Source organism: Lepidochelys kempii, chromosome 19, assembly GCF_965140285.1.
Source record: "Lepidochelys kempii isolate rLepKem1 chromosome 19, rLepKem1.hap1, whole genome shotgun sequence".
In the NCBI taxonomy this organism is placed as follows: domain Eukaryota; kingdom Metazoa; phylum Chordata; order Testudines; family Cheloniidae; genus Lepidochelys; species Lepidochelys kempii.
Genome location: NC_136398.1, coordinates 17,083,475 through 17,111,154, shown reverse-complemented (window position 1 = coordinate 17,111,154; position 27,680 = coordinate 17,083,475). Strand labels below are relative to the sequence as shown.

At 47.7% G+C, this 27,680-nt stretch overlaps 1 pseudogene; it reads right to left on the bottom strand.

Annotated features, from left to right (window-relative positions):
* Positions 1–17,064: 17,064 nt before the first annotated feature.
* LOC140900493 (small ribosomal subunit protein eS21 pseudogene) lies at positions 17,065–17,356 on the bottom strand (annotated as a pseudogene).
* Between the last annotated feature and the right edge of the window lie 10,324 nt (positions 17,357–27,680).

The following is a 27,680-nucleotide window of genomic DNA, read 5'->3' as shown; positions in this document are numbered from 1 at the left end:
GGCGGAGCCGTTCGTGAGACAGCAGAGCAGAGCCCTGTGGGGCAGTCAGCTTCAGGTCATGTAAGGTGCCCCTTACCTCTTTCCCCCCCCACACAGGCACATTTTAGCCAGACTGGGGAGCAACACTCTGCAGATGAACTTTTGAACTCTGGGGCTGGACTTTTTGAACTTTGGGTGATGTGTGGATTGCTGGACTCAAGAGACGTTTGGGTTCTGGGACTCAAGAACCCGAGGGAAAGGATGTGGCCCAATTTGCTGGGGTGGGTCTTTGCTCATGGTTTGGTTAATGAACACTAGTTGTGGTGTTTCCCCAATTTAATGCTGATGTCGTTTACCTCATGTTATTAAAGGTTCTCTGCTACACCGAGACTCTGTGCTTGCGAGAGGGGAAGTATTGCCTCTTTGAGGCGCCGAGGGGGTGCGTAAGATTTTCCCAGGTCACTGGGTGGGCCCTCGAGCCAGTTTTGCATTTGCTTTGATGAGAGGGAACCCCTGTGTACTGAACCCGGCCCTTGCTGCTATCAACTTGGCCTGACAGAAGGGTTACATGTGGATAAGCTGAGGACCCATGACCCCAGCAGGATGCAGTGATGGATACACACTGGTTCATTAACGTTTCCCAGGAGTGGGATTTTTGCTATTGGCTTTTATAAGGCACGTGTGTGAATGTAAAATGCCTCAGTTTCAAAGATTCAAAAGCTGAAGCCTTGAGAGACCTTTCCTCCTATAGGGCACAGGAAACAGAGATTGAAACTGCCCCTGCAGGAGTCGGCCTTATCCAGGCCATGCATGCGAGTGAGGATCACAGCCAGCATGGAGGGAGTGCAGAGAGCCCAGGGCTACGCACCGTGTGCAGTCATTGACACCAATGCAAAGTGAATACACGTTACTGTTCGGGTGCTGACAGTTGTGCGAGATGCCGGGCAATGGAGAAGCAGAGCCCCGGCATCTTGGCTGAGTCAGCCAAAATTCCTTGTGGGCACGACCAAGGCACATGCTCCCAATCCTCAGCTCTGCAAAACTTGGGACCAGATCCTGAACTGGTGCCAATCCAAGTAGCGCCGTTGGAGTCACAGCTGAGTACACGGCCACAGGAGAGAGCTCCCCCTGCCGTCGTCCACCCAGCCCTGAACACTTCCAGGCAGCTGGCTCTCATGGGGGGCTGGCAGGAGCATTGCCCTGCTGCGCTGTGACTGGCATGCAGAGAAGGCTCTGGATCCCTGTGCTGGGGTTAGCCGTGCCCTGTGCCCAGCACAGCCTGGAATGAATTCCCTGCAAGCCCAGGGGCACTCAATAGATTTCAGCTGCTTTCCAAAATCTTTTCAAATGGGAAACATCCAGCTGATCACTTTATCTAAGAAACCTTCCAGCGATGCTAAGGAGGGAAATCAACACTGACTGAACAAGAGGGGCTGGGACAGGGAAACAGAGACTTTGAGCTGTATAAATAACTGGATGCATTTGAAAAGGTCTTGCTCTCACGCTGCTCAGCCCTGGCATCAGCCCAAGCCCAAGCCAAGCCCCCATGGAGTATTTTCCCCAGCCAGTAACTCTCACCTGCTCCAAACAGACCAAGACACTGCAAATAGCAGATCCCGGTGCCACCTGACCCAGGCTGACCTATGGATTGCAGCTCTGGGTTGTGTACAGACAACATCTCACACCTGCCTCATCTTCTTTGGAGGATTCATAAGAGCCCCTTGGGTGCAGCTTTGCTCAGGGAAAGGTTCAGGGCAGAGATACTTTTCTGCACAGCAGAACCAGACCTGCTCTCACTCCCACCAGTGTGTTTCCACGGGGACACATTCCTCCCTGCCTTGGTGCTAACAGGGGTGCTGGGCTAGAAGGGAAGCAGGCTCTGAGGGCTTGGGGGACACACACCCCACCACAGCTGTTCAGATTGGTGCTGCTTCAGCTGTGACTTTTTTGCCCAATTAATTAGCTAATGTGCATATCCCTATATATTTTATCTGGTGGTCAGCAAACCTGACCCAGATAGTAGCAGTGGGAGGGTAGGGAGAGGCACAAAACTTAGCAGCAGCAGTGTGTGTAGGGGGCTGTGCTGGAGAGCACTAGGGTGTCTGGGGGCTGCAGGGCAGAAAGCTGGAGTGTGACTGGGGGAAGCTCAGTGAGCCTGAGGCCAGCTCCTGGCTCTCCCCCACCCCTTCCCCTGCTGCTTCTAGTTGCCACCTGCACAACCTGGCTGTTCCTTCCCCCCATGAGAGGGAGGTAGAGGAATTCCTGCTCAGTGCACATCACAGGAGCTGGTCCTGCAGACCCGTAGGCTGTGCGAGATCTCCCTTCGCTGCAGGAACACATTCCTGGGGCTGCCCTGTGTGTGACTGTCACACAAGATGCCAGACTCACGGCCGCCCGCCCTGCTGGTGGCTGCATCCTGTCCAGCCCGACCAGCTCTCCCCACCTCCAGCCCCAGGCCAAGCTTCTGTCCTCCTCTGTGCAGAGGGGTCCTAGCCACAGCCAGGCCCTCCCAGCAGTCCAGAGAGGTCTGGGCCACTTCCAGCTTTTGAGGTCCGTAGCCATAATAAAAATAAAAAATGACGACACATGAAAACAAAATAAGGTACCAAAAAAAGAGTGAGACGACAATTTTTTTATTTAACAAATGCTTTTCTAGCCTTTTTCTGTGCAAATGCACTAATTATTGAGGAAAAAATCTAGCTGTTGTGCAATGTCACAGTTGATATTAAGCATGGGGAGCCCATTCAAATGCTCTTGTCCCCTAGTTGAACAGTGATAGTCCTTTACCTGCTTCAACACGTTGAAGGTGTGTTCATCTGAAGCCACTGATGCAAGCAAAGTGACAAAAATACACAATGCAATTGTGACATTAGGAAACACCCCAGAGAGTCCAAGTTCAAGTATTTCTTGAAGTGATTCCTTTGGCTTGCAATCCAATTTAAAGTTCATGGAATATATTCGTTTAAGGAAGATAACCTTGTCACTGAGATCTTTTGAGATTTCTTTATTGTACTGTTGCTGAAATTATTCAGCTGCAGAAAGTAGATCTTCATTATTCAGCCTGTTGAACTGCCAAAGAAACCCAAAAAGGTACAAATTAGTCGCAGTAACTCAAATCGACATGTAAGACCTGATTGAATAGAGTCAAAGATGACAAGGGAGACACTGACCCGATAATGCTGCTCAGCATCGGATTCAGTAGGTAAGTTGCGATTGGTGGTGAACTCAGAAGAAATGACGATATTCTGTGCTACTAATTTGGACTCAGTCAGGATCGCATCCCGTTGTTCATGAATCAGTTGAATGTCATTGATAAGACTTTCAGTGTTATCCCCCTCAACATCAAGGGAAGCATTGCATGCTTCAATTACCAGATTAGTTTGGTGGATCATTGTAAGTAGCCTCATCCACAAAGATGACATCAGAATGCATTAAAATTTGGACATGTGCTTCTGAATAGACTGAAGTTCAGTTCAAGCCTGTGCAGTGAGATTGAGAGGTTCAAGCTCATTTAAAGCCTTTCTCACTGAATTCAAATACTGCGCAACTGGTTGAACACCATCAATCTGTGCAGACTGTCTAGTTTTGGACATCCCATGCAGTGAAACAGGAAGATATTGCTTCAGATTTTCCCACCTTTGTGGACTGCTACTGAAGAGCTTGTACATTTGCTGAACAGTTCCAAAGTAAGTAATTGGCTCCTTGCATGATTCAGCACAGTCAACACCTACAAGGTTTAGTGTGTGGTTCCCACAGCTGGAGAAAATACAGTTTGAATTATACTCAAGCAGAACTGCTTGTACACCTTTATACTTCCCAGCCATAGTAGATCCATTGTCATAGGCTTGACCAACGCAGACTTGAAAATCTCACTTGATTTTCTGGAATTGCTAGTACTCAAGCAGCAATTTCTTTTCCAGTTTTTCTCGTGAAATTGTCACACAAAATAAACGTTTCTTCAATTGAAAATTTTGAGCTGTCTACAATCTTAACATACCGAATAACCATAGTACTCTGCTCCTTGTGAGAACAATCTGGAGTGGCATCAACAATGACTGAAAAATACTTAAAAAGAAAAGGAGGACTTGTGGCACCTTAGAGACTAACAAATTTATTTGAGCATAAGCTTTTCTGAGCTACAGCTCACTTCATCGGATGCATGCAGTAGAAAATATAGTGGGGAGATTTATATACACAGAGAACATGAAACAATGGGTGTTACCATACACACTGTAAGGAGAGTGATCACTTAAGGTGAGCTATTACCAGCGGAGAGCGGGGGTTGGGGGGGGGACCCTTTTGTAGTGATAATCAAGGTGGGCCATTTCCAGCAGTTGACAAGAACGTCTGAGGAACAGTGGTGGGGGGAGGGGGAAATAAACATGGGGAAGTAGTTTTACTTGGTATAATGACACATCCACTCCCAGTCTTTATTCAAGGCTAAATTAATTGTATCTAGTTAGCAAATTTAATTCCAATTCAGCAGTCTCTCGTTGGAGTCTGTTTTTGAAGTTTTTTTGTTGAAGAATTGCCACTTTTAGGTCTGTAATCGAGTGATCAAAGAGATTGAAGTGTTCTCTAACTGGTTTTTGAATGTTACAATTCTTGACGTCTGATTTGTGTACATTTATTCTTTTACGTAGAGACTGTCCAGTTTGACCAATGTACATGGCAGAGGGGCATTGCTGGCACATGATGTCATATATCACATTGGTAGATGTGCAGGTGAATGAGCCTCTGATAGTGTGGCTGATGTGATTAGGCCCTATGATGGTGTCCCCTGAATAGATATGTGGACACAGTTGGCAACGGGCTTTGTTGCAAGGATAGGTTCCTGGGTTAGTGGTTCTGTTATGTGGTGTGTGGTTGCTGGTGAGTATTTGTTTCAGGTTTATGGATCTTGGGTAGTAGATAGAATATCCCAGGTCGGGGTTCCAGGGGTGTGTCTGTGCGGATTTGATCTTGTGCTTTTTCAGGGAGTTTCTTGAGCAAATGCTGTAGTTTCTTTTGGTAACTCTCAGTGGGATCAGAGGGTAATGGCTTGTAGAAAGTGGTGTTGAAGAGCTGCCGAGCAGCCTCTTGTTCATATTCCAACCTATTCATGATGACGACAGCACCTCCTTTGTCAGCCTTTTTGATTATGATGTCAGAGTTGTTTCTGAGGCTGCGGATGGCATTGTGTTCTGCACGGCTGAGGTTATGGGGCAAGTGATGCTGCTTTTCCACAATTTCAGCCCTTGCACATAGGCGGAAGCACTCTATGTAGAAGTCCAGTCTGTTGTTTTGACCTTCAGGAGGAGTCCACCCAGAATCCTTCTTTTTGTCATCTTGGTAGGAAGGTCTCTGTGGGTTAGTATGTTGTTCAGAGGTGTGCTGGAAATATTCCTTGAGTCGGAGATGTCGAAAATAGGATTCTAGGTCACCACAGAACTGTATCCTGTTCACGGGGGTGGAGGGGCAGGAGGAGAGGCCCCAAGATAGGACAGATTCTTCTGCTGGGCTAAGAGTATAGCTGGATAGATTAACAATATTACTGGGTGGGTAAGGGAACCACTGTTGTGGCCTCTTGTGGCATGTAGTAGTTTAGATAGTTTAGTGTCCTTTTTCTTTTGTAGAGAAGTAATGTGTTTGTTGTAAATGGCTTGTCTAGTTTTTGTAAAGTCCAGCCCTGAGGAAGTTTGTGTGGAAGGTTGGTTCTTTATGAGAGTATCCAGTTTTGAGAGCTCATTCTTAATCTTTCCCTGTTTGCTGTAGAGGATGTTGATCAGGTGGTTCATCAAGAACTGTTGTTTGTACGATTGACCCACATAGCTCAATAAACTCGTTTTGTATGTGTGTGAAGAGATAATGGACTTGCATGCACTTTTGACTCTCTTGTGATTCTCGAACACGTTTAACATGCTCTAATAAAAGTGGGTCATATTTGCTGAGGAGCTCAACTATGCCTAGAAAGTTTCCATTAGCATGATCACTAATACGTTGACTGGAACCAAAGAAAGCCAGAAAGAAAAAGGATGACATTCAGGATGCGCTCAAGAAGTTTTTTCCAGTTATTAGTTTTTAGTTATTTTATTAGTTATTAGTTATTAGTAGGGAGTTCAGTCAGGAGTAAATTCTCAACTGAACTTTCAGCTGATGCTGCCCTACTGGCTGATTTCACTGCAACAAAGTTTTCTTTGTGTGATGTTGAACTCTCATGTGATGGTATTCAGTCTTTCAACTTCCTCCAACCTCTATTGATGCTCCATTCTGATTGATTAGAGAGAACTGATGCATTTGCAGCACTTTTATTCAAAATGAAGCAGAGTGCACAGTACAGAGATTGTTTTTCCGTACTCCAACATAACCAGTCTCTTGTACAGGTCTCACCATTTGGAAGAATTTTTGTCAGGAGACGAGTAGGGAAAGCATGATTATCAGCATCTCATGGAATGTTACTTGGAATTTCAAAATTTTCAAAACTAATTTGAAGAAAATATTACATTTGAGCAGCATTGCTCTTGTCAATAATTCCAATATCAGTCACAGTTAAACCTGTAGTATTCATGAATTGCTCTTACTGCGTAAGATCTACATCTTCCTGTTGATTGTACACAGGATCTTCTGCTGCATCTGTTACTGTTGGCACATCCGCTTCTTGACTACTGTCCTCATGTTCAGGGGTTGGCATTGAAATATCACCTGTTGCATTTGCGGATTTTTCATTATCTGTAGCATTGTTTATTGGGTAAGGTGTGTTTTCCAATTGCTTGAGAAATGAAGTTATTGGCTTTGTGCTCTTAGCTGGTGCTTCACTCAGTTGTTTTCACCATCTTTTGCTTGCACCACTTTCAGATCTCCTCTTCATAGTGATCTATCTGGTTAATAAGTAGCCAATCCACACGTGAAATATTCTGCTGTAAATAAGTAGCTTATCTACACTTGAAATCTTCTACTGTAAACATGTACACAAATGCTGAAAAGTCTTAAAACAAAGGAATACTAGTTAAGAACATAAAATGAAACAGTCAGACAGGTTATTATCCTTATCACTGAAACAAAACTCAAGCACGCAAGGTATAATATAACAGGCTGAGCTGAAAACAAAGGGATGACATATATATATAGTAAACGCAGACACGGATACAGACAGAGGGATAATGTCCAAAAATTTCAAATGTGTGTCCTCACAAAACTCACTGTACAAGATTGTCCTCACAAATTTTCACCTTGAATCTGGGCCTATAGACTACGAAAGCCTATGACGATGGCCAAGCTACCAAGCTAGGGCTCAACCAACCAACCAGTCACCTCTCTTAGCTACCCTATGAAGATAATAATGAGGAATTTTCACAGATAAATAATTCTTTAGTCAACTAGACGTAAAACTATAAAGACACTAAAATGTAACAATCCCTTTCAACATGCACCTGATCTAGCACCGCCCACTGATAGTGGATTGTTTATATAATTGGCTGATCTGAGAGAACACGATCATCACGGTCTAATCTTATGCCATCAGAACTGATATATTTTTATTAATATTTATGAACATTTTTAACTGTTTAATATGACAAAATCTATATCAGTTAACAAAAAAAAAGTATGTCTTTTACCGAATCACATCTCTTATTTGCTTAAATTTGCAGCTCTAAGCTGAGAGAGTGTGTCACATTTTGGTCCAATAGGGATGCTCATAAAAACAAGTTGCGAAACTTATCAAATGCCAAAAAAATAACAAGTTTCTAAATTTGAGGACTCCGTTGAGCTTGAGGCCCCAGCCAAATGGCCCTCCTGGCCCGCCCTCTGATTGGTCCTGGCTGCAGCCCCTGGCTCAAAGCAGCAGCCGGACTGCTCCCTGCTGGCTGCTCTCCAGCCAAAAGCTGGGAGAGAGGGAGTCAGTGTCACCATTTCCACTGCCACAGCTGAAGGTTGTGGGGTTTGTCCCCCCTGTGCTGGATCTCTGAAGTTAGGCAGTTACAGGGGAGAGGAGAGGCCTAACATTAGGCAGCCCTGAACCCAGGGTGCCGCATTGACTCCAGTGACTCAGTCATGGGATGGGCTGCAGGCAGAGGAGAAGTGAATTCTGATCTATCGAGGGGAGTACATGGTGCCCTTGCCGTGGTACTGAAGCTCCTACCAGTGGATCATGGGGCAGGATCACTGTCACCCTGGGAGCAGGCAGGGCAGGACTATCCTCCCACATTTAATGCAGCAGGAACTAAAGAGGTTTAAGTGACTTGTCCATGGCCACGCAGGGAGTCAGTCACAGAGCTGAGATTCAAATGCAGATCTCCAGAGTTCAAGGTCAGCCCATTAATCACAAGACTGCTTCCCCAAAATTTAGTCTCTCACTGCCTCAGTTTCCCTCCTGCAAGTGGGGATAATACCCAGGAGTAAAATTAAGGAGAAGAAATGAGCAGCAATAGTCTTCCAGCCTCTGCTCACAAACCAAGCTCCCCCTGCTGAGATGCCACTTGGTGCGCAGCCTGGATTCCCCTTGGGGCCCTGGCTCACCCGTTAGTGGATGGGCTGCTTCTGCCCTCTGGCCTGCCAGCCCTGAGGGCCAGGGAAGGGGGATAGGTAATGGAATTACCAGCTCATCTATCAAACGGGTCTTAGGATTTTATCCTGCCACTCATCACCATCATACCCGAGTGCCTTTCACATAAAGTCGGTAGTAACAGCCATGTCCCTAGTCAGCTCCATGGAGTCTCTGGCACATCTCCCTTTATGGGGGTAGGACTCACCACTGCAGCACCTCCTGCTGGATGTCCCAGGAATCAACTCTGCTGGCTGGTGTGCCCTTTTCTGGCGGCATCTCACTGCCATCGCTTCTGCTCCAGGGACCTATGTCACTCCCAGGCCCCCAGTATCCTCTTCCTCACACAGCCCTCTGGCTGTGCCACACTCTGTGCTCCCACCTTCTGGGTAAGCAGGGTCTGAATGAATTCTCCCCTGACAGCTAGCTGGGAGGGGGAGAGACTCAGGAGTAAATTGTATATACTCTGCTTAGATATCCAGCAGATAGAGTGGTGTTGCTCACAGTGATCAACTTTGGCTGGTGCTGGGTTAGAAATCACTTTAGTAGTGAATGCAGAGGTAGTGAAATGTTATCAATGTTGTTGTCTTTATTGTATGAATAAAGAGGAGCAGAACTGTGCTTAACCTGTCCCAAATGAGGGGGTCACCCTCAGCTGGAAGGACCTCATTAAGCCAGGGGCTCGAATGCCAGAGCCCTGTGAAAGTAAGTGAGAAAGGGACAGGTGTTTAGGGTTGCCAACTGTCTAATCACACAAACCCAACCACCCTTGTCCTGCCCTACCTATTCTCCAGAGGCCTTACCCCCCACTCACTCCAGTCCCCCTCCCTCCATTGCTCACTCTCCCCCAACCTCATTCACTTTCACCAGGCTGGGGCAGGGGGTTGGGGTGTGGGATAGAGTGTGGACTCTGGGCTTGGGGGTGGGGCTGAGGGGTTCAGAGTGTGGGAGGAGGCTCTGGGCTGAGCCAGAGGCAGGGGGTTGGGATACAGGAGGGAGTTTGGGGTGCAGGAGGGGGGTCAGGACTGGGGCAGGGGGTTGGGATGTGTGAGGGGGTGCTGGCTCTGGGAGGGAGTTTGGGTGTGGGAGGGGGCTTAGGGCAGGGGATTGGGATGCAGGAGGAGGTTCAGGATGCAGGCTCTGGCCAGGCGGTGCTTACCTCAGGTGGCTCCCAGAAGCAGCAGCATGTCCGGCAGTGGCTCCTAGGCTCATGGGTGGCCAGACAGCTCTGCACACTGCCTCTGCCCGCAACTTAAGCACCACCCCCACAGCTCCCATTGGCCACGGTTCCTTGTTCCCAGCCAATGGGAGCTGCAGAGTTGGCACTGGGGGCGGGGGCAGCACCTAGAGATCCCCTGGCCGCACCTCCTCCTAGGAGCTGCTGCTGGACATGTCACAGCTGCCGGGAGCAGCGTGGAGCCAGGGCAGGGGGGGAGCCTGCCTTAGTCCCGCTGCACTGCCGGACTTTTAGTGGCCTAAAATCTCCCAGATTGGCTTCAGTGGCCGCCAGGAGATTAAGCCCAATTCTGGGAGATTCCCAGCCAAACCGGGAGGGTTGGCAACCCTAAAGGTGTCCCAGCCAGGAGGTGCGGACTCTCCCTAAGGGTCCCCAGTCTGGTTGAACCTGTTCCTCCCCTGTGTTCAAAGATAAAGCTAAATACGCTGCATTACGAGCCTTTGTTACTTTCAGAGCTCAAATGAGAGCTGACATCACTTGTGGTGGGAGAGCGTTTCTGCCCAGCCTGCTAAGAGCTGACAATCACAAACAGTCTGTCCTGCAGAGGTCACAGCAGAGAGGCAGATGGCAGCAGAAGGTAACTGACAGTCGGCCAGTGGGAGCAGCGAGCAGTCAGCTTGCAGGAGCAACGAGCAAGCAAAAGGAGCAGCTGGCAGGGCAGCCAGCAGAGAGGAACCACGGCTGGCTGGGCAGCCAGCCAGAGCAAGTGCTCAGATGGCAGAGCGAGCAAGGTGCCTTCTTCCCCAGGTGGGAGGGGAACTCACACAGATGCACCTCTGAACCCTGGGTCCTCACTGACCAAGGACAACCCCTGTGCATGGGGTATGATGAGGGGGCAGTGAGGGGCACAGAAAAGGAACTTTTGGTTGTAGAACTCAGGACCATGAGGCAGGAGGCTCTGCCCCATGCACTGTGGGGTGAGTGTCCTCCTCACGGTTTTATGATTAGGAATCCTGCTTGCAGCATTTCCCTTTTTACTGTTGAGTGACTTCCTTCCTTTCACTAAAAGTTTCTTATTTACACTCAGACTCTGTGCTTGCGAGAGGGGAAGTATTGCCTCTCAGAGGCACTCAGGGGTGGTGTATAATTTTCTCAGGTTACTGGGTGGGGGCTCAAGCTGGTTCTGTGTTGCATTGTTGAAAAGGAACCCCTGCATATGGAACCCGGCCCTGGTTGCGGTCGGCGCCACATGGCAGAAGGGTTACAGAATCAAACACAAAACTCACTAGTTTTTAAAGCTCAGATACTTAGAATGTTGAGGCTTTTAGCCATTTTGGGTGTTTTGGGTTGTTGTTTTATCTTTCTATCTGTTTTATCTCTTTAGTCTACCTTTTTGTTGTTAAGATTGGTGCCCTTTTTAGATGCCTATTTTTCTGATTGGTTAAAATTTAAGCCTAATCTACCTAGCAACAGTAAAGGCGGGAAGGGGTCATTTGACTCCCAGTTATTCTGCCTACTGACAGAGTCTATATGAGAGTATCGTGAGCCATCTACATCTGAGCTCCTGTTACTCCTAGAGACTGAGTAACATTGACATTTTATTTGTTTTGTGCCCATATTGGCTAGGGGTTGGGTCTGGGCTCCAAGCCCACTGTACTTGGAAAACCACCGAGCTATTTTCTGCTTAATCTGTTTCATGCTCTTTTATTCTGTTTTAATGTTTTATTCCCCATTCCCCTATATTATGTTACTTACCCTTTAATAAAACACTCCTGCCTGTTTTCACCTTTTAAAATGACAAAGTTTCACTTGACCTGCGACTAATCGGTAATAGACCCTACCGGGGAATCAATCCTTTCTGGGAGGTGGAGTCCTTAAATCAATTCCACTAGTCTCTTCTGGTAACAAGATGTCTGGCAGCCAGTGCTGAAACACTTGCATTGTTGGGATGGAGGACGGATGGCCATAGGTTTGGAGAAGCTATTTGCAAACTGGCTGATCAGAAGGACAGCCAGTGGCTTAGCCGTGGCAGAAAACTTTATCCCACAATAGTCCAGATAGAGCAAAAGATACATACAGACATTTGAGGAGGGGAGGTTCAGGTTTAACTCTAATTGTGGAATTCGGCGGCTTGGGTATGTCATATATTATGGTCATGGGGCTGGTTGTGGGAGGTATAGCCTTAGCAGAACCTGGTAGCATTTGGGGTGGCTGTGAACTCTCCTCAAGGCATTTAAGCCAATGTGGCATCCACACAGACAGGTTAGATAAAAACATAAAATACTCTTACTAGAAGCGGCAAAGAGTCCTGTGGCACCTTATAGACTAACAGACGTATTGGAGCATAAGCTTTTGTGGGTGAATGCCCACTTCGTCAGATGCATCCAACGAAGTGGGTATTCACCCACGAAAGCTTATGCTCCAATATGTCTGTTAGTCTATAAGGTGCCACAGGACTCTTTGCCGCTTTTAACATGGCTACCCCTCTGATCATAGAATATCAGGGTTGGAAGGGACCTCAGGAGGCCATCTAGTCCAACCCCCTCCTCAAACCAGGACCAATCCCCAATTTTTGCCCCAGATCCCAAATGGCCCCCTCAAGGATTGAACTCACAACCCTGGGTTTAGCAGGCCAATGCTTAAACCACTGAGCTATCCCTCCCTCCATACTGATACTTGACATCTTACTAGAAGGTTGCAACATAACAATACGTATTCCTTAGAATTCAGAACCTTAACACACAAGAACCCAAAACCAGAGAGAGACAAAGCAGGCTGCTCCCTAGAGCAGTGAGGCACAACTCAGCCTACAGTAAGATGGGGTATCTGTCTGCTGACTAACTCTGCTTGCCTGCTTCCCTACAGAGCCAGCTGCCTGCAAGCAGGACCAGGAAAACTCCTGAGAATGTAAAGTGATTGATCACAATTATAACACAGTTTTCAATATACCACACCCAATAATGGCACCTCAGCGATTCCAAAGTCTGTAGCAGCTTTAGGAACCAAAGCTGACCCTCTCTGCATGCATGGGGAAGGAGTGGCTTTCCCTACAGGCCCCACAGGAGCATCAAAGTCACAGAGCCAAAAGCAAGTACAAGAAGGGACCATCCCCATGGACTGGTAGGGAAGATAGGGAGTCCCACCTACAGCTGGTCAGGAACTTTTTGACAAATGTTTTTTCTTCAGAAAATGCCAATTCATCAAAGCCAAAACTGTTTGCAGGAAAAGGTTTGGTGTTGCTGAACTCACTGTTTTGGAAAAAAGTTTCGAAGTTGTTGAAGTGTCCCGGTTTGATGTATTTAGAATGAAAAAAGTTCCACTTTCTGGCTTGAAGTTATATTGTTCTGAAATTTAATTTCTAGTAAAAAATGTCAAAATCAAAACAAAAGATTTGATTGACCGGATCCATTTTTTAAATTTTATTTTCGGTTTGCAAAAATTTCAGCTGGGCTTTTCCTCCCAGCTGGGATAGAAAGAGTTTTTGAAATCTCACATTCTCACAGGACAGGAAAAGTGTTCCCCGCTCAGCTCCAGTCTCAACCATTGCAGGGTAGGAGCGCCAGGAGTCTGACTCAAAAATGGGTACTGCATCCAGCTCCCAAACATGTGGGTGTTAGTCCTCAGGAATCCCTCTCTCCCACTGTCTGAACAACCAGTGTCCCCCAGTGAGTCACTCACCCCCTCACCTGCATAGGCAGGTAAGTAAAAGAGTGCCTGATCCCACTGCCAGAGTTATCTGGCTATGCACTGATCAAGCCAGGTGTGTGCAGTGGCCACCATTACCACCCTACACAGTACTGGCAAAGTCTGGGACTAATTGGGAGTCATTGGATCCGAAAGCTTGTTCCAGTTCAGCAGCCCCACTGAACTAGAGAGCTGTGCAGATTGGCCCCTCAGTGGCATGACACAGCACTGAATGCTTAAATGAAGGATTGGCAGTCACCCCTCCACAACCCTTTCTGAAGACACAAGATGACAGCTCCGGGGGACAGGGACAGTAGCCACACTTGGGGCTCCCTGCCTTAGGTCATTTAAGATTTCGGGTAGAAGAAAATAAAAAAGCCTCTCATGGAAAAACCAAATCAGCCAGGAAAAAGATACGAGTAATAAAGTCCTCTCTCACCTCTCCTGGGGAAACAGGACCCAGCTTCTCCTTGGCACAAGAGTAATGGGCAGCCTTTAAATCATTTAGTCACAGAAAAATTCAATGAGAAATGGTTCCCGGCTTCTAGAGCAGGCGATGCTAGGAACAGAACTCTGACTGAGAGGATGGCCAGGTAGAACTTATGCCCAAACACAGCTAGTCCAGCCCAATACAAACAGACAAATGTACCCCTAAAACCTCTCCTGTCCTTCCTTCCCACCCCTACTCACAGCACACCCAACATGAGCCAAGTACCTTGTGACGGGTTCAGTCACAGAGATTCCCTTGGGATTATCACCTGATGTGCTGAAATTACCTCTGAGCCCATTTCCCTGCCAACTTGGGACTCCAGAACCCTGCCTTGTTGAGCCAGACACGCTAGCCTGCTGCTGCCATGCCCCCAAAGCTGCAGACTTTAATTAAAAACACTTCAGCAGGTTACCTGTCTCCAGCACCCAGACACCCAGCAACCAATGGGATCCAAACCCCAAATAAATCTGTTTTACTCTGGATAAAGCTTATACAGGGTAAATTTGTAAATTGTTCACCCTCTATATCACTGATAGAGAGATATGCACAGCTGTTTGTTCTCCCAGGTATTAATCGCTTTCTCTGGGTTTATTAATAAACAAAAGTGATTTTATTAAGTATAAAAAGTAGGATTTAAGTGGTTTCAAGTAATAACAGCCAGAACAAAGTAAGTCACAAAGCAACATGAAACAGAACATGCAAGTCTAAGCCTCATACATTAAGAGACTGATTACAGGTACTATCTCATGCTCAAAGATGTTCCAATAAGCTTCTTTTACAGACTAGACTCCTTCCTAGTCTGGGCCCAATCCTTTTCCCTGGTACAGTCCTTGTTAGTTCCAGCAGGCATTTTAGGTGGTAAGCAGGGGATTTCTCATGACTGACAGCCTCTTTTCTCCTGCTCCATCCCATTTTATAGCTCTGGCACAAGGCAGGAATCTTTTGTCTGAGCTTGTTCCCACCTCCACCTCATGAATGGAAAAGTACAAGGATTAAGATGGATTCCAGAATCATGTGACATGGTCACATGTCACTGTAAGACCCCCTAGTCTCCATTCTTCCTGGGTTGGTCCACAGGTACACAAGAAGGCTTGCAGGTAAATAAACCATTTACAACCAATTGTCCTAGTCTAAACCTGTCCTAAACCATTTACAACCAATTGTCAAGAATCTAACCCACCATTAATGGCCCACACTTTGCATAATTACAATAGGACCTCAGAGTTACACTTCATATTTCTAACTTCAGATACAAGAATGATACATGTATACAAATAGGAGGAATATATTTAGTAGTTTATAACCTTTATTATGATACCTTACAAGAGATCTTTTGCATAAAGCATATTCCAGTTACATTATATTCACACTCATAAGCATATTTCCATAAAACATATGGAGTGCAACATCGCATGCCTCCTAAAAGCACTCCCCAGGCAAGCCTGTCAACCACAGCTTCTCTTCCAGAACCAGGCACTTCATTTGCAATGGCATTAGGGGGGCAGTTGCCCACCTCCTCAACCTTTGTTTTCCCCCTCTCAAGTTTTCATAGGTCTACATGCTCCACTTTTTGGCCCTCCCCTGACTTTGCGGGATATAATGTAATATAACCGCATAGTAGTGACACAACTTTGCCTCCTCCAAATTTTTCTGAAATGATACTCCTGACCCAAACCATACTGAAATCCTGGGAAATTTTATACAGTCCAGTTAACCCAGAATTCCCTTCTTCAGTGTGATGTGAGCATTTCTGGCCAATCAAACACTATGGCTGGGAAGTCTGTTGCTCTGGAGTTTGGATATGAACAGGTGTCCCTTGAGTGGCAGTTTCCTCACTCAATCAGAATTCTGATTGGTTGAGGAACTGTCACTCAAAGGGTAACCGCTGTGACTCCCCACTTTCTGAGATGAGGATGTCCAACAGTTATGATCTGATTGGATGACAGTTTTGTACCTGAGTGCCATGGGCCTGAGCGAGATTCTGGGAAGGCTGCTACAGGAGTTCTATAGGGCAGTGGCTGAAGCTGAGCAGAGTTCTGCATGTAAAGCAGAATTCAGCCTTGGGAGCTGTAAACCGTCCCCATGGAAAACTGAGTTCGGGCTTCTGCCACACGACTCTCTCCAGGTTTGGCCAAGTTTCCAGGAGGCCTCTCACCATAAAGACCATGGGTGGAAGCTGATGCTAGATTCATGACTCAAAACTGGAGCTAGCTGTGGAAGGGTGGTCTCATCGAGGGGATTAGCCTCTAGTCACCGACCTTTGTTCAGGTCACTCTTCCACCCCAAACTGGTCTATGTCACTGAGTCTTTCTGTGCATCACTTTCCTATCTGCGGGGATGAATGCTTTACAGCTTGTGAGATGCTCTGATAGTATGAGGTAATGGAGCCATACAAGTGTCACAGGTAGAGATAAACTCAGGCTGGAAGTAAGGTGCAAATATGTAACAGCTCGGGCGAGTAACCATTGACCAATCTACCAGCCAAGGGCCAGGGATTCTCCATCTCGCGGAATCCGTATAGCAAGACTGGAAAAGCCATTCTCCAGCTCAGCCACAAGTTACAGGCTGGTGGCAGGAGTCACTGGCCTGTGCTCTGCAGGAGGTCAAACTAGATGATCCCAATGGTCCCTTCTGGCCTTCAAATCTGTTCAATCTGAGCATTTAGCCATTTGGATAAAATCTCCACATTTCTGCACTGTCCCCCTGAGCGGTATTTGTAAATGGGACAAAGATAGCTTCCCCCCTGAGGCGGGGATTTGGGGCCCTGCTTACAAAGAGTTATGGCACACACGACTGTCCCCTGCAGTCCATGGGCAAGCTGGGGTTAGTACACACACCCTTTGCTTTGCCAGTCAGGGCCCCTTCTGCCCAGGCTAGATGGTATGTGACTGGTGTCTCCCTTCTCCCCGCCCCCTCCCATTTGTCCTGGAAAACCTGCCAGCAGTGGGAGTGTCACATGAGAGGTATGATGCTATTAAAGTGCCAATAGGCCAGCCCCGACCTCTCCACACTGAGAGAGGCCGCCACGATCGCCAGATGGTGATCCGAGAACAGGGCCAGACGGCTGCTGGAGGAGTGGGCCCGTGAAAGGTGACAGCGTGATAAATAAATGTGGTCCAACCAGGAGTGGCACGACCGATGGGCCTCCATGTAAGATTTTTTTTTTAATGTTTACGCTGTTTATTTTACAACAAAATGTTCCATAGCAGAGCATCTCCGGTTAGAAATTCTTGGAAACAATCCCATCATTTTCTGCCAGACGCAGAATAGAATCATCAGATTCACCCACCCTACGAATTGCTCCACAAATGGCATATGTTTGAACTGGCCATTGGCTCTGCCTGTGACCTGGTCAACCTCAGAAATATTCATTTGAATGGAAGCCTGGCCCTTTGAACCAATTATTCGGTTGCTAGCAGAGCATTTACGAGGCACGTACAGGTCCACAAATTCCCCAGCGTCATTCTGCATCTTATTTTTCTATATCTTGCCACACAGGGATGTGCAAGAGGCGATACCTCACCGCCAGCCCATGTAAGACGCTGGGCAGGTACAGATCCCTCAGGGCTGCCCTGTTGTGCTCTGCCCACTACGTAGCACTCTGGCCATGCGTGACACTCAGCGGACAGCTGGCTCTCCTAATCTGCCCTCATCCCAGAGCACTTCCTGCTCCAGGAGGAGGCACAGAGCTGGGGGAACTGGCTCAACCCTCTGGCAGAGGCTCCCTGCTGTGATGTTACCTGGTTTATGACCCTTCTGCTCCAGCATAGCCAAAGCAAAGGAGCCATAGGACAGCTACCAATCTGGCTCCCAATCCTGAACTGATGATAGGTGCCTTTCTGGTCTCACAAATACAAACCTGTCACTCGATTTTCACAGAACCTCACTAATCTGTAAAAAGAAAAGGAGTACTTGTGGCACCTTAGAGACTAAAAAATTTATTTGAGCATAAGCTTTCGTGAGCTACAGCTCACTTCATCGGATGCATACTGTGGAAAGTGTAGAAGATCTTTTTATATACACACAAAGCATGAAAAAATACCTCCTCCCACCCCACTCTCCTGTTGGTAATAGCTTATCTAAAGTTATCACTCTCCTTACAATGTGTATGATAATCAAGTTGGGCCATTTCCAGCACAAATCCAGGGTTTAACAAGAATGTCTGAGGGGGGGGGTAGGAAAAAACAAGGGGAAATAGGTTACCTTGCATAATGACTTAGCCACTCCCAGTCTCTATTCAAGCCTAAGTTAATTGTATCAAATTTGCAAATGAATTCCAATTCAACAGTTTCTCGCTGGAGTCTGGATTTGAAGTTTTTTTATTGTAATATCACAACTTTCATGTCTGTAACTGCGTGACCAGAGAGATTGAAGTGTTCTCCGACTGGTTTATGAATGTTACAATTCTTGACATCTGATTTGTGTCCATTTATTCTTTTACGTAGAGATTGTCCAGTCTGACCAATGTACATGGCAGAGGGGCATTGCTGGCACATGATGGCATATATCACATTGGTGGATGTGCAGACAGATAGCCCCCCAACCTGAACCAAATACTCACCAGCAACCACATACCACACAACAGAACCACTAACCCAGGAACCTATCCTTGCAACAAAGCTCGTTGCCAACTGTGCCCACATATCTATTCAGGGGACACCATCACAGGGCCTAATAACATCAGCCACACTATCAGAGGCTCGTTCACCTGCACATCTACCAATGTGATATATGCCATCATGTGCCAGCAATGCCCCTCTGCCATGTACATTGGTCAAACTGGACAATTCATTTGCAAATTTGATACAATTAACTTAGGCTTGAATAGAGACTGGGCGTGGCTAAGTCATTATGCAAGGTAACCTATTTCCCCTTGTTTTTTCCTACCCCCCCCCCAGACGTTCTTGTTAAACCCTGGATTTGTGCTGGAAATGGCCCACCTTGATTATCATACACATTGTAAGAAGAGTGATCACTTTAGATAAGCTATTACCAGCAGGAGAGTGGGGTGGGAGGAGGTATTTTTTCATGCTTTGTGTGTATATAAAAAGATCTTCTACACTTTCCACAGTATGCATCCGATGAAGTGAGCTATAGCTCACGAAAGCTTATGCTCAAATAAATGGGTTAGTCTCTAAGGTGCCACAAGTACTCCTTTTCTTTTTGCGAATACAGACTAACACGGCTGCTACTCTGAAACCTGTCACTAATCTGTGCTGCAGTAATCCACACGGGTTATAATTCATGCCAGACAACATCTGTCTTTTCCCCAGGTCTGCAGGCAGAGAGGGCAGCAGCGGGTTCTCTCTTCTTAGTGAGACATACTTGTTTCTGACAAAAACACTGCAGCGCATCCATCAGCCCATTATGGAGAATTGCTGTAAATAACCGGGGCCCTGTCATCAAATCAGTGAGCGAGCCCTGTTCTGTGCTGCACCATCCATGCTTTTCCCTTTCTCATCATGTTTATTCGCTCACTAATTCACAGAGATGTAGTCCTTCACCATGGGTTTTCCAGTCACTAATAGGAATTGGCAAGATTGGATGAACCAAGAGACACTTCACACCCTTTGGAGACTGGGCATATAGATAGCAGATGTTCTCCTAAGTATATGTAAGTCTGGCAGCCTGGAAAATGCCAGCATCGTAAGAGTTAATACATTCATTCCCCTCCAGCTGCACTCCCTTTCCTTTGGTGCCAGTTCACACACACTCACCACCACCTGAAGCTGCTTCATCTGTTGATTCTGCTTCCCCCTAGTGGACTTAACCGTTTCCCAGCAAAAAAACCTTTCAAATCTTTCCCTGGTTTGCCCTTATTTTAGTCTTTCCTGGCTGCTTCCAAGGGGCTCAAATATCAGGTTGATGAGTGTGAGACAGGCTCTCTACGATGCACAAAGAGATGCTTTCAAATAGATTTTCTCAAAGACAGGCCATGACACCTGGAAGTTTGGGGTGAAGGTGCCACCTCACCCCAGCTGCTGACACTAGAGCAAAGCACAGCTTTGCATGGCTCAAGAGTAACTTCATTGTCAAGCTTTTGTGGCTTCACACAAGTGGAGCTTCTTGTTAAGATTCAGGTCCTGGAAGACATGTCACATGATCAGATGTTGCAATTTTGTTACATAATAAAAATGAAATTACAACATTCATAGAGCCCTAGATTCCAAGGCCAGAAGAAAGCATTGTGATCATCTAATCTGACCAAAGGAAATTGAGTATCAAACAACCGATGTCTCTTAGGGGATGTGGAAAATGTTTTGCTCTCTGTTGCAGTGAAAGATTTGGAGGGTGCCCAAAAAAACAAGGCTGGTTTCGTATCCATCCTGACCCCCCGAAGTGGCTGTATTTTTGACTGGGGTTCCCTGAGATAGGTTCCCCTCGATCTGCTTCTCAGTGCCCTCCTGTCCAAAAGCCAAAAAGACAGTAGGAAAGGGAACTGACTTTCAGTGTTAGCTGAGGGCCGTAACCACAAGCCCAGCCTGCCTCTGTGGAAGTCTTGCTCTGTTGGATTTTAGTGCCAGGGCACCGCTGGTTCACCCCCTTTCCCTGTGACAGCCAGGAGCTTCCCAAACTACAGGACACCAGCAGTTCTCATTGTTCCATACCGTTTTTGGAAGCTAAAGTTGTAGATGGCAAAAATGATGAGTTTCTATTACAGGGGCGGGTAAACTTTTTGGCCTGAGGGCTGCATCGGGTTTTGGGAATTGTATGGAGGGCCGGTTAGGGGAGAGGGGCATGGCCCACCCCCCCCATCCACCCTCCCTGATTCTGGCCCCCTGACAGGCTGCCCCCCTGGACTCCTGCCCCATCCAAACCCCCCTGTTCCCTGATGGCCCCCCTGGAACCCTTGCCCTATTCAACCCCCCCTCTCATTCCTTATTGCCTCCCGGGATCCCTGCCCCATCCAACCACCCTTTCTCCCTGTCCCCTGACTGCCCACAGAACCCCTGCCCCGACTGCCCCCCGCCTCCCATCCATCCCCCCTCCTTCTTGACTGCCCCCCCGGGACCCCTGCCCCCATTCAACCTCCCTGTTCCCCGCCCTCTGACCACCCCGACCCCTATCCACACCCCCACCCCCTGACCACCACCCCGAACTCCCCTGCCCTCTATCCAACCCCCCTGCTCCCTGCTCCCGGCCCCCTTACCACGCTTCCTGGAGCACCGGTGGCTGGCAGCACTACAGCCGTGCCGCCCGGATGGAGCCAGCCCCACCGCCATGCAGCCCAGAGCACCGGGTCAGTCCCCAGGAGCTCGCTGCCCCGCTGCCCAGAGCATTGCACCAGCGGCACAGTGAGCTGAGGCTGCGGGGGAGGGGGGCAGTGGGGGAGGGGCCGGGGGGAGCCTCCCAGGCCAGGAGCTCAGGGGCCAGACAGGAGGGCCCCATGGGCCGGATGTGGCCCGCGGGCCGTAGTTTGCCCACCTCTGTTCTATAGGCTAAAAATCCTGCTTGTAGGAAAAGATCTCTGGGACGCTGGGTTCTGGGCATTTCATTGTCAGCAATCTGTATATAACTCTCCTAATGACACAGGAAACATGCAGGGCTATTCGTATCTGGACCAGAATTCACTGGAGAGATTCAAAAATCCCCCCTGCCAGGGAGTTACCATATCTCAGACTATCTCCTGGAAAACGTGATCACTAACAACTGTATCTGAAATCATGGAAAGGGAAAGTGCCCTGGTTACGGGTTTCCAGATGTGCACTGTCATGCTGGGTGACTTTTGCTTTCCAGAGAAAGAAAGATTTCTGGGACGCTGGGTTCTGGGCATTTCATTGTCAGCAATCTGTATATAACTCTCCTAATGACACAGGAAACATGCAGGGCTATTCGTATCTGGACCAGAATTCACTGGAGAGATTCAAAAATCCCCCCTGCCAGGGAGTTACCATATCTCAGACTATCTCCTGGAAAACGTGATCACTAACAACTGTATCTGAAATCATGGAAAGGGAAAGTGCCCTGGTTACGGGTTTCCAGATGTGCACTGTCATGCTGGGTGACTTTTGCTTTCCAGAGAAAGAAAGATCAGGTTTCCAAGAAAGAGCGAGAAGGAAAGATGGGCTTCCCACTCACACACCAGCCACTTGGAAGGAGCTCAGTGGGTGTGTTTCTGCAGATAAGTTAACTCCTAAAGGTGCACGACCTAGAAAACAGCGCCATGGGTACATTGCTGCACGACTGGGTTGGGGTTGGTAGGAGAGCCCTGCTGTGTGCGCTGAACGTTTACCGAGGGGTGGGAATATTAAGAAACGCGCTGAGGAAGCTCTCTTAACACATGTCCCATAACGGTCTGAGCCCCTCGCTCCTCAGGAGTAGGGTTTCCCATAGATGTTCCCTCAGCAAGCGCCTGCTGGGCTGTCTCCAGAGCCCTTTTCAAGGTGACAGGAAGCTACCGCCTGGCTTTGCCAGACCTCTGACTGTCACAGGGAAAGGGAGTGTATAATGTACAGAGGGGGACGGAGGAGCAGGTGGGTAGCTGGGAAAGGAAGAGTGCCTCAGTGGCTAGGATGACATCTCATGACTCACAAAACATAGATTCCTTTCCCTTCTCTGCACAGACTCCTTGTGTGACCTTGAGCAAGTCACTTAGCCTCTGTGTGCCTCAGTTTCCTATCTGTACAATGGGAATACTAGAGGTGTTCTGAGGATAAGTATGTTGAGGACTGTGAGCCATGGGGGCCATACCAATACCAGAGATAGATAGGGACAGTGTTGAAGGACATTCCCATTTTGGGTTCATGCTATCTCACAGTTTGACCAGTGGTCCAAAGGAGTCGCTCTGAAGTGTGTGAGCCAGAGACAAATGCCAGCTGTGCAGACAACTCACCATTGCAAAATTCCCTCACACAGATGTGGCCCTTTCTAAATGCTGTTAGCTACTTCCACCATCACCACCAGCATGGTACGGGGGGTGGAGCGGTGGCGAGAAAATGAAGCTCCTGGCCTGGCAAATTTTCTTGATGATTTTGCAAGGCTGATCACACTTGATAATTAACGCTGAGAGCAGTGAGCTCATCCACTTCTCTTAAACTCAGCATTGTCCTTGTCTGGCTACATTACTTTTTGGCAGTGGCCCAGCCAGCACATGCAAGATATTGAACTGACCTTATAGCAAGGCAATAAAGCACACCCAAAATAGCAACACCTCTCAGAGCTCATTTCAGACCCTCCCAGCCCCTAGAAGTCAGCAGGAAGCTTCCCCCTCAGATCAGGTCTTGGATCAGGCCCAAAGCCCTAAAGAAGAGACAGCAGCTTGTGGGTAGAAAAGCACAAGAGGACAAGGGAAGGAACTGGAGTGACCCGTGTGGCTGCCATTTTGGATTAACTCCATCCATGGAGTCAACGTATCTGGCCACTTTGGAAGCTTTAAAAATTTAGCCACTCTTAGGAACATGTGATTTGCCAAAGAGATCACTGAGCTTCTAATCTGGCTTCCTGCCTGCTGTCACTGCTTGATGCATCCAAGGAAACAATACACATATTATAGCAATGCTCCTGGCCACTTGTACAAAGCTGTATCTGGGGCACAACTTGTTTTCTCGGCACAAAAAACAACTGCATGCATGTGCTTTAGAATAAAGGGGGGGGGGGGAGAAGAAAAAAACCCAGTAAAGTTTCCATGAGAGAGCACAGTGTGTATGTCTCAACTGTAGCATGCTGCATCTGAATTGAACACAAAGGGGCCCCTGCCTGCGAATGTAAAAGGGTCAGCCTCACAAGTCATAATGATAGCAGCTGCAATGTTAAACATGCCACATGGCGGGAAGAAGTGGAAGGGTTAAAATTCCTTCCTGACCCCTGCAATGATCAAGCACATGCCTAGGACCATGAGCTCTGATCACTTTCTTAGCACATGTACCAACAAGTATTACTCATAAAATCACCTAGCTCCTTGTTAAAGCCCAGTGACAGGATTTGCTGTCTCATCTCCTGGCTGGATACCTGCTGCAGGAAAATCATTTTTCTTTTACCTGTTTCAGATCTTCTAGCAGCTGTCTGTCCTGGAGTGATGTGGCCAAGCCTCGCTTTGCTATGGACAGTATTCTCTGATGCCTGCCCTTTTAATTGTTGCAGCCATGCAATATGCTACTCTAACTATGTGACTTTTAGACACAACAAATCCTGCAGCTTGGCAGGGGATTAGAGTAGATGACCCTTGCGGTCCCTTCTAGCCGTAGGATTCTACGACTTTGCTGCTGACCAGTTGGGCTCTGTGCCGTCATGCTCAGTTACTTGCCTCCCCTTTCTCAGGCTTCAGTCATTCATCACTGTGCCGGCTACACTCTTCGTCTGACCTTCTCCCTCACCCTCTTCTGCCCCCATGAACTCACCACCATCCGTTGTCCAAGCGCATGAGCTCCCGGGTCACTCCCACCTCCCCTGACACTCATGCAAACACCACTGTTAGGATATAGATATTCAGGCCTGTCTGTAAAGGCCTATACTCTAAGAATTTAGGTGTATTCTTATCACTTGGCTAGTTCTAGAGGTATAAAAGAAAGAAATCACTGTCTGCCGGTGTAAGGGCCTTCTCTTACTGTGACAGTTTGTGGCCCTGTTCTTAGGCTAAGGCCTTTGGCTAAGCAGCAGAGGCAGCCATAAGCTGGGAAGCGAACGGTCACATCCTCACATTCGAAACTAGTCACACTGAAATAAGGTGCTATTCGGCTGTTAGGAATACAATCCTGTCCTGATAGTTCCTATCACCTCCAGAGAAAGGGAAGTGCCTAGAAAATGTAAAAGGAAACTTAGTTTGATAGCATCCTGTCTGGCAAGAACTCACTTATCAATAGCTGGGATGTGAAATCCTCACTTCTGTATTGTCTTGTCATTGTAGTTCCCACTTTGCTATTGTTTGTCTGTATAATCTCTGTCTGGTTCTGTGATTGTTCCTGTCTGCTGTATAATTAATTTTGCTGGGTGTAAACTAATTAAGGTGGTGGGATATAATTGGTTACATAATCATGTTACAATATGTTAGGATTGGTTAGTTAAATTTCAGGAAAATGATTGGTTAAGGTATAGCTAAGCGGAACTCAAGTTTTACTATATAATCTGTAGTCAATGAGGAAGTGAGTGGGGGTGGGTGGGGGTGGGCATGGGCATTTGGGTAAGGGAGATGGGAACAGGGAATGGGGGTAAGAAAACTGGAATCATGTTTTGCTAAAGGGGGAAATGGGAACAGGGAATGGGAGTAAGGAAGTTGGAATCATGTTTGGCTAAGGGTAGGAATGGGAACAGGGACACAGGCGTAAGGCTCTGTGGTGTCAGAGCTGGGAAGGAGGATACTAAGGAAGGAAACTGGAATCATACTTGCTGGAAGTTCACCCCAATAAACATCGAATTGTTTGCACCTTTGGACTTCGGGTATTGTTGCTCTCTGTTCATGCAAGAAGGACCAGGGAAGTAAGTGGGTGAAGGAATAAGCCCCCTAACAGCCACCTCACCCTCCCACGTCCTCTGCTTTGTCCTGTTGCATTAATTTAGATGGAATATAGGGGCCAAAGGTATTAACAGAACCCAGTCACTGTCCAACATACAGCCATGTTAAACAAGCGTCAGAGGCTGGTGTCCAGGGATCTCAGCCTGCTTAGCACCATGGCAAACATACCATTAAACATCCTTTAATCTGTTATTAAAGATAAATAAAAGAAGGAAGAACAGGGAAAACATTGGAAAAGTGAAGTATTAATAAGACTTTCATTTTAACCAAGTCCCTTCTTCCCATTCCCTCTAGTTGGAGAGAGTTTTTAAGGGAGAAACCGTGTAGTCTGACAATCTTCTCGATGGTATCAAAGATGGCAACAACCGTTGTTCAGTGGGAAAGAGAAGCAGGGAGCTGGACGGGGCTGGGGCTGTAGTTGTTGTGACTGCTGTTGAAATCCGATCCCGTTTCACGCCAGGTGGTGTCTGGGTCTCAGATGGAGCTGGTAGAGATGGCAAAGTCACCTGGGTCTCTCTCTTCAGTCCAATCTGGCCAGGACATCGCTCAGGATTAGGATGAAAAAGGCCCACGGTCCGTGGAGATGGTGGGGACAGCAGCCATGATTGTGAAGCTCACTCCAATAGCCAATTTTTCTCCCCCAAAGGCCCCATCCAGGAAGCGATGGGTGGAACAGCCCATCCCCTGGGTGTTTTGTCTCCCAATTAAGCCTAGTTTCCAACACAGCAATTTGGTTCACTGATTTCTGGTCCCACACGGTTCTTGTTTACAGGCATGATCTTAACACCATCCTTGAGTTCTACCAGGAACCTCTCTGTTTGCATTTATTCAGTCATTCTCCTTTTTATCCTTTTCCCCATCAACATTTGTTATTATGGGCTATTCTGGCATCTTATGAACTTGCCTGTACTTTTTACAGTTGAGCTCACAATTAGGGTAAACTTGTAGGCCTAATTATTACAATGGGCCAGAGCCAGTCCCTCCTTCCTTCCCCACCCTTATCTATCCCACGCACCCTTAGCCCCAAGCCTGTCTCCTCCTCCCCCTACATCCCATCTGCTTTGTCTCTGAGACACTCACCTCCCATCCAGCAGCACTGTGAGGCCGATGCAGAGTCACTGCAGGGCACTGGGAGGCAGGGTGCCTGGATTCTTCTAGTCTTAGCTGTGCCCACTAACTCACTGGGGCATCTTGAACCCTGATTTACTCATCTGTAGACTGCCTAGGGATATCCACCTCATGGGGCAGCGTGATGGTTAAGTACAGCCTGCGCTGTGGTCTGAGGTCTGCAAGTGGCAGGTGCTGTATAAATGCCAAGTATCATTAGCACGTCTCTTGCTTATTAGAGCTCAGAAGTGGCAGTGTTAGAAATAAGCATTGAGTGCTCAGGACTTCTGCGCAAGGTGCTGCTGATGGAATAACCACCCCCCCCACCCCCTCTCCCGGTACTAACCAGCAGATGTCACTGAAGGCCAGGCTGTATTTTTAAATTTCTCCTTTGTTCCCAGTTTCTATTAGAAAATCTAGAGATGGAAAAAAATCCCACCACTGTTCTCTCCAGCTGTAAAGCGCAGAGACTCCAGAAGCTGTGATAAATGAAGGAGTCCCAGTGTGCCCCCAGCCCCAGTAAATCCCTCTGGTTGTGTCAGTGACAGCGAAATAACAGTATAGAGAGTTGCTGTGTGGACAGAGAGATTTCCATTGAATCTGTAGGGACTCTCTCTTTTCCCCACCTGATCAGTCCCTCTCCACACACTCCTCCATGTAATCCCCTCCACAGCAATCCATCCATCTTGCCTGCATATCCCAGACCACGTGGAGACACATGGCAATGCCTAATCCTCCCAGAGCAGGGCTAGAATGTCATTCTAGGAAGAGACGGGGCTGTGAACCGGGCATTGTGATAAGCTCAGAGGGGTGGGAGTTAGGGTACCGGAGGCTGGACCAGACGTTCCCCTGTTTGTGGTCAGGCCCAGGGGAACTGGTCTCATGCTGGGCTGCTTTTCCATTGGCTGAGAAGTGAATGCATTCTGGTGACTACATGCCCTGGGATGGGAGAGGGACAGATTTATTTTTATGCCAGGGTCCCGTCCATCAATAACCTTTTATAAACAGCACCGTGTATAAGAGACTTCCCCTGACGTTTTTTTCCTTCAGAAGGGCTGGGAGCTCCAGAGGGGACCACATCAATAACTCCTCTGTTAGCCTCTTCAGTTCACTTACAGGCCTTTCCACCTGCCTGGCAAGGGAACAGGCACAGGGCTCAGGGGATCGTGGCTGAGCGACTTGGGCTTAGCAGCTCCTGTGCTGGGGGCTGGCTGGCGAAGGGGATTGGTAATGAAAGATGGAGTCTTTCCCTCCTAGGTCACCTGTCCTGACC